Here is a 17,774-nt window from a genome sequence, read left to right as displayed (position 1 = left end):
AATCTCTGCTGCTCTCCTAAGACCTCGATCGAGACGTATGTACACATCGGGCCTTTACGATTGCCCTCATACATTAATGTAAACGGCGGTACCTCGTGAAAGAGAGATAGATAGAAAGAGTCGCGAGACTCTAAAGAAAAGAGAGAGAGAGAGAGAGAGAGAGAGAGAGAGAGAGAGAGAGAGATCTCGTGGTTGTTGGAACGGGGGCGAGAGTTGATCAAAGAAAGAAAGGAAATATCTAAGAAAAAGAAAGCTGTTGTAAAAAAAAAGGAGCACATAATAGAAAGAGATGGATACATATAGATAAATAAACAAGATAGATAGACGAATGAACATACGAACCTTATACAGTAAACATTAACTCCGACGTTTACACGTATGTATATTTAACGTTTCATTGCAAAAGGAGAAAAAGGAAAAGGTAAAAAAAAAAAAAGAAGTAGAAGCAGGGCAGAAATATTTGCAAACATAGAGATCGCAAATAAAGAGATATGATAAAAGCGGATGAGACCGTGTCCGTTTAAAGGAGTAAACCGATTGGACGCATCGCGTGCGAGCTATCGATCGATCGATCGATAGATAGATAGATAGATAGATAGATAGATAGATCTATAGATCGATACGGTTATATGGGATGCTCGGAAGCGGTCGGTCATAGTAAACGATATCGAACGGACTCTGCCACGTTTTGCTTCCTCGTCGTCTCTCTTCTTGGTCGTCGTCTCGAGAGGCTTTCCCTGTGTATCGAGATAGCGGTGGTGCCTTTCGGTGAACCGGCCGGAAGGAGATTATGCGAACGAGCGAAAGAGACAGAGGGAAAGGGACACGAGAAAGACAGAGAAAGACAGAGAATGAGAGAGAGAGAGAGAGAGAAAGATAGACAGCCCTCGCGACCGGCCCATAACTCAGACTCCGCTTCTTGCGCGCCGATCGTTTGCCATCGCCGTCGGGTCAGAGGGGACCTTGTCGACGATTCTGCTTGGCCGGAGCCTTTCTGTTCGCGGGGATGTTACCGTCTTCGAGACGCACGCGGAACGCTTTTTTCTCGTTCCTTCTCTTTCTCCTTCTCTCTCTGTCTCTCTATGCCTGTCTATGTATCTTTTTCTCTTTCTCTTTCTATGCTTCGTTCTCTTCCATTTTAAGATTTGAGTACTTTAATGGTGATATTAAATGCTTATATACATAGCTTATATACATAGATCGTCAAACGTGTGTTACTTTTACACAGGAGGAATTTACTTTATACGATAGAAATGTTTGTGCGAATGATACGTTTTAAATAGAACAATCGCAATCTTCTTCGGTTCAGATCTTTTTTTTTTTTTTCTTTTTTTTTTCTTTACTTTCTCTGATTATTTTTGTCCTTTTTTTTTATTTCGTTCGTTTCTTTCTTCGCTTAGATTTGTTCGTTCGATATATCGTACATATCGTAGGCGACGAATTGGATTAAGATCCTATCGATATATCTCGATAACTTTGAATAAATAAATAAAAAAAAAAGAAAAGAAAGCAAGTAAAAAAATCAACGTTCGTTAAGTCGAGAGTTGACGCGTTAGAACGCGCTAATGAGATTTATGTAGATGCTGTTTAAGGATTCGAGCGCATCTTTAATCGAAGCCGGACGTTTGGAAGCGGGATCGATTAAAGTAACGCGGTATTCGTGGTATGCATTGGTAGTGGCAAACTATGAAATATCTCTTATATAGGAGAGAGTAAAGAAGAGAGAGAGAGAGAGAGAGAGAGAGAGAGAGAGAGAGATATTACGTGCAAAGTATAAATTATCCTATTGATCGCGATCGAAGGAGGACGATCGTTATTGCATAGGTGATCGGTTTTATGTGATTGTACTATGAAAACAATAGGAATGGAGGCGAATAACCGTTAGTTAACAGTTTTCATTGTCCAATTATTAATTTATGTAGATATATCGTTTATTCGAAGATTAACAGTAAATCGATATTCGTCCCACCTATTATTCCTTTCATCGATTCGCCTATTTTAACAACGGATATTTTTAACATCGATTAAGAAAGAAAGAGAAAAAAGTAAGGTCGCGATTATCGTTCGATTTCTCACACGACGATATAATATAGATATCATTCTTCTCGGTAAAGAAGGAACAAGGATCGTCGTTGATTTCAGAAAACTATCTTTCATAAGTTGAGAACCTCGATGTCATCTTCCCGCGGTGCGGCGAGGAGCACGAAGAGGTCGCTTTCGAGAGTGGGGCTCTATGATCCCGTGCGCATAGCACAACCGGTTGTCTCATCTTTTTTACAATGCGCACTCTCGCCCCGTATGCGTGCACGTGTGCGCGCATGCGATAACGGCCGTTCCTCGTGTACCTGTTGTGTGTGCTCTTTCTCCGTTTCTCTGTCTTTCTCTGTCCGTCTGTCTCTCTCTCTCTCTCTCTCTCTCTCTCTCTCTCTCTCTCTCTCTCTTTCCCTCTCTCTTTCTGTCTTTCTATCTTTCTCGAACGATTCACACGCACAATGGGCGAATATCTGTAACTGTCAGTAATCTCTGGCAGTTAAAAGTCGAATTCAAATCCTTGCCACACCTGCGCCCCTTAAAGCGGGCCGAGCTCTTAAGAAGCCGTATCTCAGAAGGGAACGACTTTCCAAGCGGGAGATCGAAAATGTCGGACCGGGTAATCGTCGTTGGTTCGGCCTTTACCTTAGCGACCATCACGAGGAATCATTCTTAATGATACCTGTGTGTGTGTGTATGTGTATATGCGTATATATATATATACTCTGTACGTATCAACCTGAACGAGACAAATTCTTAACGAAGTCAAAAACAGGATAGATCTCTTCTTTCTTTCTTTCTTTCTTTCATTTATACCATTTTCGTTTTTTCTTCTTTCCCTTTATTTCCTTTTTATTCTTCTTCTCCTTCTTCCTGTTCTTCTTCTTCTTCTTCTTCTTCTTTTTTCCCACAACCCCCTCCCTCATCCACCTCCTCACTTGCAAAAACCGAACGAACGGCAATGAATACCTTGATCCTTTTTCCTTGGTATATTTACTCATCACGCAATGGCTCGAGTCGAGGCGTTATCTCACGCAGTCCGATTTCTACAAAAGTTGCATAGCGGTAAAGTCAAAGAATCTCCAGCAGCCGACAGATGCAAGAAAGTCAAGGTGCTGGAAGCACCAGAAGAAGAAGAAGAAGAAGAAGAAGAAGAAGGAGAAGAAGAAGAAGAAGAAGGAGAAGAAGAAGAAGAAGAAGAAGTCCTTCCTGGCCCGTAGATCACCGGGTTTTACAACGTCGGCGCACCTGCGCTTATCGCCGATTAATTATCGCGATCTTTTTCTTCCTTCTCTATTTCTATCCATCTCCCTCTCTCTCTCTCTCTCTCTTTCTCTCTCTCTTTTTCTCTTTCTCTTTTTCTGTTTCTCTAACATCGACGTTGATCTTTCGATCGTCAGGAACGGTCAAGGACACCTGACGACGAAGAGCAGATACATTCTTGGTGGTAGGACTATGGCTTGCGGTAGTCCTGCGCGTTAGAGAGCAACTGACCTTTGACCCCGAACGAGGGCCGGTCTTCTCTCTCTCTCTCTCTCTCTCTTTCTTTCTTTCTTTCTCTGTCCGTCTCTCTCATTCTCCTTCATTCGTTCGTTCCTTCTCGACCACTCACTCGTTCTGGCCAAGGCGAGAACTGGTAAAGCGACATAGTGAGCTTAGTTACGACAGGTCGTAAGACGACAAGCGTATCTAATAGGTCGCGATAACGCGGCCTCGATGATATCCTTCGAGGTGCACCGACTTCGGTGTGGTCCGCGTAAGACGCACGATTAAAAGCCTCAGCTCTCTTCTCTATGTAAATATGTGTATATATATGTATATATGCATACATAGTATGTATATCGAAGCTATTCTCGCGTGCCTTCAGAGAAGAGTGATCTTCCTTCGATAAGCGATGATACGTAGTACACCCAAGTCGTAAAGCTACGTTTGTTTTCGATCGTTTTCATTACCAAACTGATTCCCAATGATCAACTTATAGTTATTTCGAGATATAATAACGAGAGAAAGAGAGAGATTGAAAGAGAGAGGTAACGTTGATGTCGTGTCTTTCCTTTCGAAATATTTTAAATTTTTATTAGGACAAATAGGAATTTAGAAATTCTTGGTACATTTTGAGAAATGATCGCCAAAGATTTTTCGTAGTTTGAATAATAATAATAATAATAATAATAATAAAAAGAAAAGATATTTTACATTAACGCGTATCTTTGAAATACGCGAATCTTATTATTAAAGAAAATAGAATAAAAATTCTTCCTACGTTTTGAGTATCGCAGACGAACGAGTTTTGTTAGTTCAATAAAATTATTTTATGTTAACGTGTAATATATATATACACACACGCGCGCGCGCGCGCGCACACACACATATGTGCGTGTGTACGAATGTATATAGGTATATATGTTTACGTATACCTCTATGTAGAGATACTTTAAAATCCAATCGGTTTCAGAAAATTCATTTCTCGAAGCGCGATAATTTAACGCGAGCCATTACCGTAAAATGTGGAAGAGGCCTCTCGTACCGACGATTTAAATTATTAAACCGGCCGACGCCGTGCTCTCTTGCTCGGCGTAGCATTAAAACGCACGATTTAACGCGCTGGCCGATCAATTGCTGAGATTATTCGGAAACCGTATCGAGGACGATGTCGTTCTTTTCTTTCTCTTTCTCTTTCTCTCTCTCTCTCTATAGTTCGTGGTATTTTCATTCCTCTATCGACATTATACGAAAATAGCAACGAATCACCGACGAAGATTTTAATAAAATTTCATAAATCGGCAACTGTTATAATTCTTTTTTTTTCTTGTTTTTTTTTCTTTAATAATTTCGATAATCAAACTTCTCAGTTGTGCAGATAATCCCGATTTAGCTCGATAAAAAGAATGTCGGAAGAATGATCGATAACAGTCTTTTTTTTTTTCTTTTTTTTCTTCAAGAATTCCAAGCATAATAAAATCATTTCCTATTTCGTATTTTCGGATTTTTCACAGCGATTACTTATGTTACGACACGCGACATGGTATTACGGCAGTGTCCATGGCACGCCCAAGACTCGCGAACGAAACTCTTCGTGCCAGATAATCCACGTCGCATGCCGCCTGCTATGGGAAAAACTGCTTTTTTTCTCTAACACCCAACCTCTAGCCCACCCGCTTACCCCATACCCCAGTCCCTCGTACTTTCCTTGAATTCTCACTCTTGGACTCGCTATCCTCCTCCTCCTCCTTCTCCTCCTCCTCCTCTTTCTCCTTGTAGTCGTAATCGTCGTCTTTGTCGTCGTGCTCGTGTCAAGGTATGTTTGTCACACGTGGAAACAGGTTCACCGACATAGAACGTTAAATTCCATTTCAACCGATCTATACTGAATTCAACTTGATCCTGTTCAAACTCGTAACTACTATTGACAAATGTAAGTAGCCTCGTGTGTTCTCAGTGAACTATTTGTTACGTAATATCTCTTTCGCGGATATATCCTCATTCTTATTTTCTTTCTTTTCTTTTCTTTTCTTTTCTTTCCCACTCTCTCATATTACGATAAAAATCGATTTGCAATCATGTCTGATAGAAATATCAATGATTCATAAATGAACATATTTTTTTTGGATTATTAAGAACTCGATGAGTGTCTTCTCTGTGTTTTTGTCTCTCTTTCTCTCGATGAGTCCGTCTCTGTCTCTTTCGATAAAGACAAGACGAGGGAGGAAACGTCTCGTGCTCGTTCGGTCTCGGGGTCGCGATCTGCTCGACTCCTCTTGGGTCTCTCTCGTATAATCGTGGATTCAAACGTACAGCTTTTGAAATCGGATATGCCAGATATTTTCTCTCTCGCGATGTTGGGGCCTGGTTTGAAAGAAGGGGAGCGGGGGAGGTTAGGAGAGAAGAGTAAAAGGTGGTAGTGGTGGATGAAGAGAAGGAGAAGGAGAAGAAGAAGGAGAGAGAGAGAGAGGTGGGGAGGAGGAGGAGGAGGAAGGGAATACTCGGAGGGGGATGCAAGAGAGGCCCCATCGTCTCAGTTACAATTTGTGTTCGCACTTAAAAGAAACATTACCTGCTGAGACCCGCTCGAGGATAGCGCGGACGCCTCTTGTGTGGTCCTACGTAACATCCTCGACCGTATCTCGAATCGTTCGTTACCGATTCGATTGGTGGTGTGTTCCATCCGCATGGTACGCCCTTTTTCTCCAAATAATCGACAAAACTTTTGGTGTTCCACCCTGAACCACACCTCTCACATTTTTAAATTGCTCTTCTTCCTTCCTTCCCCTATTTCCTTATTTGGATGATATCCTGGCTTAATTATATTGATCGAAACGAATCAGAAGTAGTCATAGAAATAAAAATAGAAAGACGAAAAAAAATGAGATCTCGAGAATCGAAATTTATTTATTACAGTGGATAGATAATAGTCATAATTTCGATTTCTTTAATTCGATCGAAAAGTCGTTCACGTTCTTCTCACGTTTTTTTTTTCTTTTCTTTTTTTTTTTCTCTTTTTTCTTTTCCTTTTTTTTTGTAGAGAGAGCTCCTCGAAAAAAGGAAAGCAATAAAAGCGAGCGACGAAGTCGTTGGAATTCTATTTCGATCCGTTCCCTTTCCTCCTTCCTTCATCCGGATCAGAACGGCCATTTGACTTGCGCAAGGTGGTTATCTTTTCGGGTCCGGGGCCGCGTACACGTACCATCGCTCTCGTGGAACCTTTTCCACGAAATTAACAGAGAGTCGTAAATGAGGACATCGGGACTCTCGAAACGTTCGGATAACTAATGGCGATTCCGACATAGAGCTCCCTATCCGTATAATTTTGTAACTTTCCTGAGATCGTTCTCGGACTAGCAGTGATTCTCAAATTGTTTCTCGAATTTTCATCGTAGAAAATTCATACGTAATATCGTCGATATAATCGTACGATTCGCAACAACGTTCGATAACGATAATAATTCGTTAGGACGATATCGATCATCGTAATAGTTAATATTAACGTGAAACGTAATACTATTTAATAATATCTAATGATTATTGTAATACTTGTACTTTGTGCTACGTCCTATTGAAAAAAAGAAAAAGTAAAAATAAAATAGGATAAACGAAAGTTCTTTACTTTCGATGTCGATCGATATCGTCGAATGTTCGCCACGTTGCGCTTTTCGAAAGATCCCTCAGCCCTATGGATCTTTATGGTTAGCACTTTAACGACCAGCTAGGTTCACGATTCGCGATCCAACGATCTCGATCTCGCGATATCGGGCAACCGTACAACGATTCGGATGCATAAACGGAGTTATTCGGGATGCTGGAATTCCACGAGAAACTCGAACTCACCGGGATGCAAGGCTCCGACGGAATCTCGTTTGCGAAATCGACGATAGAGTGTACTTTATTTCGTATCGTTCAACAAAAAAAAAAAAGAAAAAAAGAAGAAAAAAAGAAAGACCTCGATGATAGTCCTACCCATTAAAACGAAGAATCTACTTTACGAAAGGAACGACCTATTCGTTAGCATTAATGTTCTCTCGATTTTGAAACGCGTTCAGCCATATCGTAGAAGGAGAGAGAGAAAGAGAGAGAAAGAGAGATTTGTTTTCAAAATCCATCTTAATTTTAAAATCTTAATCGCTCTATGCGTGTGTCTGTTTAATTTATAAGTAACGTTATCGGTAATGAACGCACATACATACGTACACACGTAGACGTTCACAAACACGATCATATATAAATATCCAGGAACATTTATACGTAATCGATGGTATTTCGGAGATCGTAAGAAAATTCCCGTACTCTTGTGGTGTCAGCAGAGATTACATAAAAGAAAAAAAAAAAGAAAGAAAGAAAAAAAAAGAGAGAAAACAACGACAAGAAGAAAACGAAAAAAGGAAAAGGGAAAGAAAAAGGAGAAAAGAAAAAAAAAACAAAAATTGACAAGAAAAAAAAAGTAAGAAGAAGAAAATAAGAGAACGTTAAGGGGAACGTAACGCAGGTCGTAGAGATAAGACTTAGCTCGAACATCGTTGAAGCACGCGTTGACGTCGTACGAAAGATGTACTTACAATAAGAGCTCATTTTGAACGAGCTCAAGAACGTTCGGAGGTGTCGAGTTTATTGTTGAAATAAATAAAACCGTAGCGCGAAGAAGAGAATTTCGGCAAGAGGAGAGTTGATCTCGCAGCGTTAAAACGCCTTCGCATTTTAAACAGAATCGGTAGAGGGAACCTAAGGAGAAAAAGAGAGAGAGAGAGAGAGAGAGAGAGAGAGAGAGAGAGAGGGAGGGAGGGGGAGTCTTTTCGGATAAGAGAAGAAATTGATGGCAACATAACGGAGAGCGAAATCGCGAACGTAATTACGTCGGACGAACGACGGATGATTCGCAAATCTTAATGGCTGGATATATATATATATATATATATATATATATATATATATATAGAGGATATGGTACACACTTAATATCTTCATGGTAGCCATCGTATTACCAACGAATATTTGTCGCAATTTGTTCTCGGTGGTCTTTATAAAATTTTTCTTCAATTCGACTTCTAGTGTTACTTCGACGAAAAAAAAGAAGAGAAGAAAGATTCCCACCATCCCCCCTCCCCAAAAAAAAACAGGATATCCGTACAATCCTCTTTTATTTCGTTTTAAGCGATGATAAAAATGGGAGAAAAAATTTAAATAACGTATCTACGCATTTTACTTCGTATTAATTATATCGTAGAAGAATGAATGGTCGTAATTAATCAATTATCTCTAAACGATTATGTTTACTCTCGGTTTCCTTTTTTTTCTCTTTTCTTTTTTTTTACGTATCCCGTAATATCTACTACTTTCGATCGAGCTCGTTGAAGAACATCCTCACGTACTAACTCGGAACACGCATTATTTAACCGAGAAGTGGATGGACATTTTCGTTATCTCGGATGCTTACGGAAAATACGAGACGTAGAGCGTTAAAACGTCCGAAAGAAGCATCCACCTTGTCGCCTTCGTCGACGGTTGCTTTCGAAATCGAATTATTTATCCGTCGTAGTCGTGCGATATTGGAACGAGCGATCGTAAAATCCGAAAGTCGCCTGATGGATCTTAAAGTTCTTCTCTTCTGGTTATGGTGTTAGTAGCGACGACATTGCCGGTATTAGTGTAGTCGTGTCGGTATTGGTGATAGCGTTAGTGTTAGTGGTGGTGATGACGATGGTGGTGCACTCGACTCCACGATTCGGATAAGACCGAAATTGATGAGGGAATAACGGCTCTAAATCGCGACCGAATCGAGTATAATTAGGGTGAGCTCGAGCACGAAAGACCTCGTGCTGGATGTAGGAGGATGCTACATCCAAAAGCATCTTCGTATACTCTTCGTATCCCTTTTCGTCCATCGTTCGTTGTTCGAATCGAACCCTAAAGTGCACGCACACGTTTAAAGTAAGCTACCGATATCGTTTCCCGTGCTAAAGCACCTAAGATTAATAGCGAAATTATACCATTAACACGTTCGTTACCATCGTTCATTTGCGAAACCTTCCCATCCAGAAATTTACTATCAGCTGATTATATATTACGGTCATTTAAGAATAAACAGAACGGGACGGAGTAGGTGGTGTAGGTGGAAGGGAGAGTAAGAGGAAAAAGAAAACAAAGAAAAAAGAAAGAAGAAAGAAATTCTCTCTTCGAGTTTCACTACCGTTTCGCCATACGTTTGAAGGATGAATCTTATGAAATCATATCTTCTCCTCTTGATCGTCCCGATGTGGATCATGAAATATCTCGAAAGTGATCCGAGTCGAGTCGAGTTTCATGACTTTTCGCGCTTCTTTATCGGCGTAGATTTCGATCGAAAAGCAAGACCGACGGAAAAACTTACGATTTCTCTCGCTTTAGCCTTCCCACCGTGTGAGCTCTCCCTAAAACGATACGATCTTAACGTCTCAATTATGAACGCAATTTCGGCGTTGTATCTCGCGTTGATTGAGCTCGTGAGATACGGTCGAACGATCGTTTTTCGTATATATGTATAAATCTACCTTTTTACATACACACATGTATACATATATAAGAAACAGAGAGAGAGAGAGAGAGAGAGAGAGAGAGAGAGAGAGATCACGGCGCCTTTCGTAGATCGAACGTATACTTCTCGCGTTACCATAAACACGAGAGCGTTTTAATTTTATACTCGCGATATTTCGCGAGCTATACGTTGTGACTTTCCTCTTATCATTTGACGTATCGAGAAACGCGAATGAAACCGTGGTCGGAAAAAGAAAGTCGACGAAGAAATGACTCTTAAAAAATAATATGTGATAGGTATTTAATCACTGAAATACGTGGAATTAAATTTTTTTATGAGATGAGTTTCAATGATGGCTAATTAATACCGACGTGTATTAGATACGATATATTTATTCGCAAAAAAGTCTCTCGCGTTTTTATTTTATTCTATTTATTTGTATTTATTTATTTTTTTTTTTTTCATTTAAAAACAGAAATATTTCTTATATCGCATAGATGAACAAAACAAAAGCAAAAATTGAAAACTCGACGAGCAGCCGATAATTTCACCTGGCGAGAAATAATAAAAAATACGAACATTTTTTTTTTGATCGAGCGCATAATAACAAAATCATCGAAGTGTACAAAGACGAAGAAAGATATTGATCGAGTATTAACAAGACGAAATATTTTTGTTTTTTTCTTTTTTCATCTCTCTCAAGACAAAAGAAAAGGAACAAAAAAAAAAGAGAAAGAAAAAAAAGATCGATCAATAGGAAAGCTAAGTTCATAGGTCGCGTCAACTCCTCGGCACCTGCTTTTCCCTGTCCCTTTCTTATCCCCTCCCAGTACCTAAGAAATCCCTCATATAACATCCGTTAGTCTCGAAGCGTTGAAACGGAGGGAGGACATGCTTTGTCGGCGCGAACGGTCTCGCACTCTCGATTCGCTTTTCGTCGCCGCGATGGAAACGCGTCAGCCGGAGGAAGTAGTGTGCACGCGTGTTGTATAGTATAGGTATTCTGCTCTGAGTGCAACCAAGAGAAAGAGAGAAAGAGAAAGAGAAAGAGAAAGAGAAAGAGAAAGATAGAAAAAGAAGGACCTGCGTCGGCTTGCTGTCGGTACTTATACCGTCTCACTGGCTGGCAACGCGCGTCCAATTACCGACGGGACCGGCGTGTAATACGAGCTTTAATGTCCAGAGGCAGCGGCTTATTAGTCGGTGGAACGAAGAACAGAGAAAAGAGAAGAAGAAGGATAGAGGAGGATGGAGCGAGGAAGAGAAAGAAGCGAACGAATAGACCCAACGGGGTGGAATATCGTTTTGTTCTTTTTTTTTCTCCCTCTCTCCCTTTCCTTTCCTTTTCGTTTGTTTATTTCTCTATTTTTTTGTCTTTTTCTTTATCCTTTTCTTGCTTTCCTTTTTGCTCCGCTCCTTTCCTTTTCTTTTCTCATTTTGTTCATTCTCTCTCTCTCTCTCTTTCTCTCTTTTCTTATTTTTTAATTGCAACAATTAAAATGCCCGATCTCGAGGATAAGATCTTGCGACAAGATAATTCGATATGAATGAAAAGTAATGTTAAGTTGAAGAAAGAAAGAACAGATATAAAGAGAGAGAGAGAGAGAGAGAGAGAGAGAGAGAGAGACTGGATGAATTTATATAAGATTTGAAAGGAATAGAAAAAAAGGAGAAGAAAAAAGAAAAAGAATAGATAGAGACCTGATAGAAGATAGATAGATAGGTAAAGAGAAAGACAGAAAGAGAGAGAGAAAGAGAAATTCAATGAGATCCTTCGGAGGTGAGATGAAAAATACAAAGATACGTAAAGAAAGCCGATTGTTATCACGATGGTAGGAGGATAAGTTGGCGGCAAGGATAGACGGAGAAAAGAGAAGAAAGAAAGAGTTAAGGATAAATAAAAGAAAAAAGAAAAGAGAGTGTGCGAGAGAAAGAGAAAGAGAGATCTATGGAACCGCTACTAGTTTTTCTTGGCAACGTTACTATTGCGGCGGTCTCGATCTGACGCGATCGTGGCGGCGGCGATCGCTATACCTTCTTTTCCGGTTTCGATTATCGATCGTGTTCGATGCCGACGACGACGATGACGACAACGGCACGACAACGACAACGACACGACGTCGAACAGGAGGAAGAGAACAAGGAAAGTTCCAAGGAGCAATGTCAGAAGACCCGACGCCGCCGCCGCCGCCTCTCTTTAGGTGCATCTTTTATCTGAACGCATGCCGCTCTCTCCTTCGTGCGAACCTTCTTTATCGCCTAATAAATTGCGAGCTACGTTTGCCGGCGCAACCACGTGCGACCGATCATTGCTTATAACGTTGAAACTTATGGGATTTGTAGTATTTAGTTATAGTATATACGTAGATCATTTTTTTTTTCTTTTCTTCTTCTTTTTTCTTCTCCTTTTTATTCTTATTTCTGTTCTTTGTTTTTCTGTTTTTCTTTTCCTTTTTTTTTTTTTTTTATCATCGTACCGAGAAAGCAAGCATTTAAGAGAGCTCGATCGGATTATTCTTAAGTGATTCGTTTTAATCGTCGCGCGTAATATTGTAAACTGTAGTATTTAATTTTATTGCAAGTCGTTGATCACTATTTTCTTTTGTTATTTTTGTACTGTGAAACTCATTAAGGAATCGATCACATTTTTGTTGAATGATTTATTTGAAGATCTTGTTCGATTAATGCGATTATTTAAATCGTCTTGATCATTCCGTACGACGTTGAAATTTATGCGATTTGTAGTATTAGATGTAGTATACGTCATAGATTAGTATTCTTCTTTCTTTCTCTCTTTTTTTTTTCTTTCTTCTTTATTCTTGTATCGAGAAACTAATCACTTAGGAATTGATCATATTGTTATTAAATGATTTGTTTTAAGACAGTGCTCGATTGATGCGATTATTTAAATCGTTTTAATCATAGCATAATGACGTTGAAATTTATGCGATTTCGCAGTATTACTTCCTGTAATATACATCGTAGATCATTAGTTTTCCTTCTTTTTCTTTTTTTCTTTTCCGACTTATATCGAGAAACTAATCGCATAGAAGTCGATTACATTATTATTAAATGATTCGTTTTAAGAGCGTGTCCGATTAAAATGGAACATATCGTTAAATAATTTGTTTTAACATCATGTTTGATTAATGCAAATCTTTCCAACAACTTCAAGAACGCTAAATTAAAACTTCAGCTTAAGATCATCTAAACTTTAGAAGTAATTTAATACAAAAAAAAAAAGAAAAGAAAAAAGAAAAAAGAAAAGAAGAGAAGAAAGTAATATCTAGTTTTAATCGATTGTTCATAAAAAAGAAAATTTATAAATAATAATCGAATCAACAAATTTTCTCGGATGATCCATGAAGAATTCAGAAATTTCTCGGGCATCGTGCCAACTCTCTCTCTCTCTCTCTCTCTCTCTCTCTCTTTATTTCTTCCTCTCTTCCTTTCTCTTCCACTATAAACGATTCACCGCGTTCATACATACATACATATACATATATATATATATATGTATACACATATATCGTATATGTGTATATCCAAGTACGTGAGTGGCGGCATATGGGGAGCGTCGATCCGCTAAATATTACATCGCGGCTGATTCGTATCGTCGCTGGCCGTGCGCCACGACTTACGAGTTCCCTTTCGAGCGACGATCGAAATCGATTTATATGAAACAGCTTGACCGATGTATCGGCCAAGTGTACGTACACCCTCGTCCAATACGAGAACATTTGCCAGATCGTTCTGATTTATCGTTTCAACAGAGAGAGAAAGAGAGAAAAAGAGAAAGAGAATATAAAGGAGTAGTCGTAAGTTGAACGCGAATAGAATCTAAAAGGCTTCCTATTCGAACGTTTGTACTCACATATAACATTCTTAGAAAGTAATAAATAAATTATTGAGTTTTCTTAACGGGAAATTCTAAATGGTTCTTTTCGAAAACAAATCAATAATTTCTTATTATAAATCATTTATAGATTATAACAAAATATTCTTGGATAATCTTGTCAAGCTCGTGAGGAGAAAAAAAAGAAGAGGAAAGAAAAGAAAAGAAAAATCGATCGATATAATTTTTATTAGGTGAATTAGTTCTCGATCTAGTTACGTACGAGATGTAAGATGTACCTACATGAAATATCATCGTCGTAACTAATCGTTTCATTTCTCGTTAGTATAGAAAGCATCGAGCGTGTGTAGTCGTTAAGAAGTAGAGAAGAAGATAAAGGAAGAAGAAGAAGAAAAACAAGAAGAAGTAGAAGAAGAAGAAGTAGTAGAAGTAGTAGAGGTAGAAGTAGAAGAGGGTTCGAAGCGTGTACACACTTTGATCGCGCATTTGCATTCGCACGCTTTAACCGTTGTCGAGCCGTGACGAAGCATTTTGCGTGACATCCAAAGGCGACGTGTTTCTTCTAAGTAGCTCGACTTGTTAGCGATGGAACTTGTGCAAAGTCGTGTCGTCGATAAGGAATATTATATTTCCATACAGAACGTCGAACATAAAGAAAGAGAGAGAGAGAGAGAGAGAGAGAGAGAGAGAGAGAGAGAGAAAGAGAGAACGTACGTAACCTAACTACTTTGAATTTGCTGCACCGACGATGGTTCGATTTACCACGACGACTTTCGGATTATATTGTAATCGTGATCATAACGACACGTTGCTCCTCGTTTTACGAAACACAAACTTTTTGCTTCCGATCTTGTAAAAGAAATAAAAAAAAGAAAAAAAGAAAAAAGAAAAAGATACAGTCATTCTAAGGTAGAAATAGTATACGTATTTATATATCAAGTCGAAGTAAGTAAGTAAGTAAGTAAGTAATGTTAAGTAAGTAAGTATGTATCGTTTCGTGGCACGATCGAGAAAATACTTGGAGAAGCATCGAATATGTGTTGTTGTTCACGGCAAAACGGGGTATATGTCAGGTATAATCTGATGTAACGATGAAAAATTCTTACTCTCTCCATCCCTCTCTTTCTCTTTCTCTCTTCTGAAAATGGTAAGAGAAAGAAAAGAGAAAAAGAGAGAGAGAGAGAGAGAGAGAAAAGGAACTCTCGCACAAGTATATCTCATACACCGTAAACCGTAAACGTAGATAGAAGTTAGCGTTCACGGGGTTCGTCTAGTTCGTGACCACCGTATCGTTCCAGGGATTTAATTCACGTCTCTCCGGCCTTGCCAGATTCGCGCTTGATCTCGTCTCGCAAGAGGCACCGTTTCTAGGTTTCATTCTCACCGGGAAGAAAGAGAAAGAGAAAAAAGATCGAGAGAATGAAAGAGAGAGAGAGAGAGAGAGAGAGAGAGAGAAACAGAGAGAGAGTGAGTGAGTCGAGGAGGAGGCATTATCTCGTAGAGCCCACCCGTTAAGAAACGAATATGCGCTCGACCGCGGTCCGATTTGCATCTGGCGCTTGTTAGCCGAGTGTAGTAGTCGAGAGCGATTTTCTTAGAGCCATGAAAAATCGATCTAATCTTCGTTGGGTACCTTCCTCGCGTTTGTCGGATCACCATCTGCCAGGCTATGTTACGACACCCTCTTCTCTCTTTCTCTTTCTCCTTCTCTTTTTTTTCTCTTTCTTTGTCTTTCTCATAAACACTTTTAAACACAGTGAAAATCTTGAATGAGACGGAACGATCGATAACTATGTTTTAATGTAACGCAGATGTGTGTAAGAGAGAGAGAGAGAGAGAAAACAAGAAAAAAAAGAAGAAAAAGAGATAGAAAGAAATTCTCAACGACTTTGATCGAAGGATGAAAAAGATACGAAAAGGAGCGAAAGGGCAAACAGTCACTAACTAAATAATTTGGATTTGATTTTGATGAAATTATCTTCTTTTTTTTTTCTTTCTTTCTTTCTTTTTATATTATATACGAATTCTCGTAAGTTCCCATCGCACAAGACTCAAAGAAAAAACGATAGAAATAAAAAAGGGGGAGAGATAGATAGAGAAAGATTATATAACATTCGATTCTACAGTAATCGACGATGTTTCGTCGTTCATTGTAAATGCTTCTTCTTCTTCTTCTTCGTTCTATAGCAACCGTTTCTAAATTATCGCTTGGTAGGTACTTGCTCAAAGGAGTGCGAGCGAGTAAGCTCGCAAATTATTATTTACCGTCGTGATTTACGCAAATCACCGAAGATTTCGAGCCACCAGACACGCGTTTCACCTCTAAACTGCGATTACGTGCTCTTATACTCGCGTGGACGCAAACGTTTCGCAAGTTGGAGCTCGATAGGCGGGGGAGTAGGTAATGGGACGCTCGATCTTTATTTCCTTTCTTTTTTTTTTCTCTTTCCTTTCCTTTTTTTCCGATTTAACCAGCGAAAGTAATTTCTGCAGTTTCTTCATTTTCAGGATACGCTAGTACTTTAGTAAACGTACGTGTGTGCGTATAATGCATGCATTTGCTATTTTCGATGGATCATCGTGTTAAGCATTAACACCATCGATCGAAAATCTTTATTCAAATTTTAAACAAGCGATCAATATATTTTTTATCCTTTACAATTGTAACTTTACATTTTTATTACACATTGATGTATCTATATAACGATCATAAAGCTATATTAATTATCGTTCCATAAGTATCATACGTTCTAAAAATTCGATTCGATGGATATCGTGATATTTTTTTTTTTTTTGAAAAAAAAAGAACAAAAAAAACAGAGAAAGAGGGAAAAAGAAAGATCGATAGTAGAAGCTATAGATCGATTCGACGACTGTTGTCATCGTATCACGAGATATCACGAGCTCTCGCCCTTTTACCATCGTACGGTAACGGGCGAGGAGAACAACGTGCGAACAGGTCGCGCCGGCGACTCGATGATTACAAATGTAGCGTTGACCCCGGTTGTTTCAGGGTCACGTGAGCGCTCCAAATTATATAGAGCGAGATCTGGGGATAGCCAAGAGCCCGTAGAGGACGTGATGGCCCGATCGTGGCTAGGTCATCAGCCGCATCTCCCAATCGTTCAACCACACACATTCATCCAACGTATTGAGTATCGATGATCCACCGATCCAGGCGTACCATCCAACAAGCCGTTTCTTCCGCTATCGCAATGTTCTTCGACGATAACCGAAGAGATACGATCGAGACTTTCAGTCCACGATCATCGCGTGAATCATCGTTTCCTTCATCGACATCAATTTCATCGTTCGCAAGTTAGTAAATTATTCTTACTTAGCCTGTCTCACAACGATTACAGGATTATCGATGCCTTTGAATAGTTAAACCGTATCATTTATTCTTATAATCTATCGAAGAAATCAGGATCAAAAAGGATAATATTTATTTAACAAAATTAACGTTATTTAACGGATTGGAATCAACGATTGTGTAGGTGGAAATAAACTTGAAGGTATCATCTCTGTTGTAGCTAGTCTGGAATGCTTGATCTTTTACAGAGAGAAAGAAAGAAAGGAGAGAGAGAAAAAAGAGAGAAAAATAGAGAGAGAGAGAGAGAGAGAGAGAGAGAGAGAGAGAGAGAGAGAGAGAGAATAAACGTGTAAGGAAGGAGAATCCCTCTTGGCCATCTTGAGAATTCCTTCGAGATGGTAGTCGCTCTATATATATATCAGTTGGACGAGGGACATATTTCGAAGGCGTCCTATTTATTTATTTTATCCGACTGCATGTTGTGTCTGTGAGAAAGAAAGAAAGAAAGAAAGAAAGAAAGAAAGAGAGAGAGAGAGAGAGAGAGAGAGAGAGAGAGAGAGAGAGAGAGAGAG

The 17,774-nt window shown here is 39.3% G+C and overlaps 1 long non-coding RNA gene across 2 annotated transcripts in view; it reads left to right on the top strand.

Moving 5' to 3' along the window:
- Positions 1–17,774, top strand: part of LOC127068941 (uncharacterized) — a 222,979-nt gene that overhangs the window by 133,864 nt on the left and 71,341 nt on the right. Inside the window, exon 6 of one of the 2 annotated variants that reach the window (XR_007783253.1) lies at positions 16,903–17,207. The exons of the other annotated variant lie outside the window; for it this stretch is intronic. This is a non-coding gene — a long non-coding RNA (uncharacterized LOC127068941). The remainder of the gene's footprint in view (positions 1–16,902; positions 17,208–17,774) is intronic. 2 annotated transcript variants of the gene reach the window in all.

Source organism: Vespula vulgaris, chromosome 14 (assembly GCF_905475345.1).
Source record: "Vespula vulgaris chromosome 14, iyVesVulg1.1, whole genome shotgun sequence".
Classification (NCBI taxonomy): domain Eukaryota; kingdom Metazoa; phylum Arthropoda; class Insecta; order Hymenoptera; family Vespidae; genus Vespula; species Vespula vulgaris.
The sequence above is the reverse complement of the archived record's forward strand: the minus strand, read 5'-3'. Positions and strand labels throughout refer to the sequence as shown.